Below are 4156 nucleotides of genomic sequence, written 5' to 3'. Positions count from 1 at the left end.
GTCATTTCCTCTCATTTGCTGCTTCTCCATAGAACCTTAACTGAGGCCACCTCTTTGTTTCTAAGCCTCCGTACTTTCCCGTCTAGTATGGCAATGGGTACTTCTTCATAAGTCAATTTCTCTGTCACTTGCACATCATTTACTGGGACGATCCTGGTAGGATCTCCAATACATTTTCGAAGCATCGAGACGTGGAAAACTGGATGAACTGACTCCAAATCGGGAGGTAGATCTAACTCATAGGACACCTTACCTATCTTGCGCACAATCTTATAAGGCCTAATATACCGGGAACTAAGCTGCCCCATTTTTCCAAACCTCATAACGCTCTTCATTGGCGACACTTTCAAGAATACCTAATCCTTAACTTGGAACTCTAAGTGTCTTCGACGATTATCTGCATAGGACTTCTGACGACTTTGAGCCGCTAACAACCGATCTTGTATGAGCTTGACTTTCTCTATGGCTTGCTGGACCAAGTCTGGCCCTATCAACTGAGCCTCTCCTATTTCAAACCACCCAATTGGGGATCTACATTTTTGCCCATATAAAGCCTCATACGGTGCCATTTGAATGCTAGAATGATAACTATTATTGTAAGCAAATTCAATGAGTGGCAAATGATCATCCCAACTACCTCTAAAATCTATCATACATGCCCGTAACATATCTTCAAGAGTCTGAATAGTACGTTCGGCTTGTCCATCGGTCTGTGGATGAAATGTCGTGCTAAGGCTCACTTGGGTCCCTAAACTCGCTTGGAAAGACTCCCAAAATTTAGCTGTAAACTGAGTCCCTCTATCAGAGATAATCGATACTGGAACACAATGGAGCCGCACTATCTCTTTAACATAAAGCCTTGCATAATCTTCCGCCATATACGTCGTTCTGACTGGCAAGAAATGAGCTGACTTAGTGAGTCTATCAGCAATCACCCATATAGAATCATACTTACGTCGAGAACGGGGTAAGCCTGTAATGAAATCCATGTTAATCACTTCCCACTTCCAAGTCGGGATTTCTATAGCTTGCAACAATTCGCCCGACTTTTGGTGCTCGATTTTCACTTGTTGGCAATTAGGACATTGAGCCACAAATTCCACTACATCTTTCTTCATCCCATTCCACCAATATATAGACTTGAGATCATGATACATTTTCGTCGCTCCGGGGTGAACGGAGTAACGGGAACAATGAGCTTCTCTCAAAATCTGGTGGCATAGACCTGCCACGTCAGGAACACATAACCTGCCTCGACATCGGAGAACTCCGTCTCCTGAAATATCAAATAATGACCCTTCTTTATGAGGGAGTGAATCTCTGTATTGCATTAGCATGGAATCCTCATATTGTCGCGCTTTCACTTCTGCTATTAGCGACGAGATTGCTATATTCTGAATAGTAGCTCCGCTGCTACCTGAGTCCACTACCCGGACTCCTAGGCTAGCTAACTGATGGAGCTCACGGGCCATTTCTCTCTTCTCTAGTTGTACATCACATAGAATTCCCATCGATCTACGGCTAAGAGCATCAGCCACAACATTCGCCTTTCCGGGGTGATACAAGATATCAACATCATAATCTTTTAGCAACTCTAGCCATCGTCGTTGCCGCAAATTCAACTCTTTCTGCTTGAAGATATACTGGAGACTCTTATGATCGGTATAAATATCCACATGGACACCATATAAATAATGTCTCCATATCTTTAATGCATGAACCACTGCAGCCAATTCTAAATCATGGGTCGGATAATTCTGCTCATGTTTCCGCAGTTGCCTTGAAGCATATGCAACCACTTTACCGTGCTGCATCAATACACAGCCTAGCCCAACACCTGAGGCATCACAATAAACAACATATCCTTCCAATCCCTCTGGAAGTGTCAAGACTGGTGCAGAAGTCAACCTATCTTTCAACTCTTGGAAGCTACATTCACAAGTATCTGTCCATTGAAACTTTGCCGATTTCTGGGTCAACTTTGTGAGTGGTGCTGAAATAGAAGAGAAACCTTCAACAAATCTCCTGTAATACCCTGCTAAGCCCAGAAAGCTACGAACCTCTGTAGGAGTTGTGGGCCTTGGCCAAGTTTTCACGGCCTTAATATTTTGACTATCCACTCGAATCCCATCGGCTGCAACAATATGCCCTAGAAATGCCACCGAGTTCAACCAAAACTCGCATTTGGAAAACTTTGCAAACAACTCTCGAGTTCGAAGAACTCCAAGGACAGTACGCAAATGATCCGCATGTTCTGCCTCGGATCTAGAATACACCAAGATGTCGTCGATAAACACGATCACAAATAAATCCAGGAAGGGCCTGAACACATCGTTCATCAAATCCATGAACACTGCCGGCGCATTGGTTAGCCCAAATGACATTACCCGGAATTCAAAATGACCATATCTTGTTCTGAAGGCTGTCTTAGGGATATCTTTCTCCCTAACTCTCACTTGGTGATACCCGGACCTCAAATCAATCTTTGAAAACCACTTGGCACCTTATAATTGATCAAATAAGTCATCAATCCTCGGAAGAGGATATTTGTTCTTAATCGTCACCTTATTTAATTGTCGATAGTCAATGCACATTCTCAAAGAGCCATCTTTCTTTCGGACAAACAATACGGGTGCTCCCCACGGGGACGAACTAGGCCTAATAAAGCCTTTATCAAGCAAATCTTTCAATTGCTCCTTCAACTCTTTCAATTCTGCGGGAGCCATTCTATAGGGAGGAATAGATATAGGCTTTAGTGTTTGGAAACACCTTAATAGCAAAATCAATCTCCCGCTCGGGAGAAAGGCCTGGAAGCTCTTCCAGGAACACATCCGGGAATTCATTCACCACTGGAACTGATTGTAGAGTCGGCGACTCAGCTTCTACATCTTGAACTCGTACTAGATGATAAATACACCATTTTGTGATCATTTTCCTTGCCTTTAGATAGGAAATAAACCTACCTTTTGGTGATGCCGTATTTCCTTTCCATTCTAAAACTGGTTCTCCCGGAAACTGGAAACGAACCATTTTCATCCGGCAATCAACATTAGCATAACAAGAAGCCAACCAATCCATGCCCATAATAACATCAAAATCCATCATTTCTAACTCATGCAGGCCAATCATGGTACGACGATCACAAATCACGACCACACAATTTCTGTATACTCGGCTAGCTATTACCAATTCACCCACGGGTGTAGACACCTCAAAAGGTTTGATCGACTCTGACTCGATTTTAAATTGACCCGCTATATAGGGAGTAACATATGACAATGTGGAGCCCGGATCAATCAATGCATATACATCGTGAGAGAATACCGATAATATACCTGTGACAACATCAGGAGAAGACTCAAGATCTTGGCGTCCAGCCAAAGCATAAATACGGTGCTGAGGACCGCTAGAAGTGGGAGCTCTCCCTCTGCCTCTACCATGGTCGACTGGCGCATGTGAACCTGGCCCCGTAGGGCGTGCAGATGCTGAGGATCCGGCTGCCGACCCTGATGGCTGGGTCCTACCTCTACCATGTACTGAGGGGCAATCACGCATGATATGGCCTGGTCGACCACATGAATAGCAACCATCTGAGCCCAATCGGCATCGACCCCAATGCAACTTCCCACACTGGGAACATCGTGGTACAGGTGGCCTTGACTGGCCTGAATCATCTCTGAACTGAGGTCCTGAATAACTCAGACTCGGCCCTGAACGAGCAGATCTATCAAGGCTCTGGCCTGAAAACCGTGGAGATGCACTGGTCATAGAATAGCCTGAATGTCTAGGGAACTGCTTCCTGTGTCCGCCTCTGGACTCACTCATCGGGCCTGAAGATCTGGCCTTCTTGCTATGACCCCTACCCTGCTCGCGTTCACTTCTCCGCTGCTGTAGGCTTTCCTCTAAGTTCTGAGCATGTGCCTGAATGCGTGCAATATCCATACTGTCCTGAAGGGACGCAGTCAACCATCTATCCATCAAGTGTGGTCCTAATCCCTTCACAAATCGGTGTACCCGGTCACCCATATCCGCTACCATGGCCGAAGCATACCTGGCCAAGGAATTGAAGCGGAGACTGTACTCTAGAGCACTCATGCTACCCTGCCTCAAATTTAAGAATTTATCGGCCCTAGCTCGCCGAACTTCTAGAGGCATA

Source organism: Lycium barbarum, chromosome 9, assembly GCF_019175385.1.
Source record: "Lycium barbarum isolate Lr01 chromosome 9, ASM1917538v2, whole genome shotgun sequence".
NCBI lineage: Eukaryota > Viridiplantae > Streptophyta > Magnoliopsida > Solanales > Solanaceae > Lycium > Lycium barbarum.
This window is presented reverse-complemented; position numbering follows the sequence as displayed.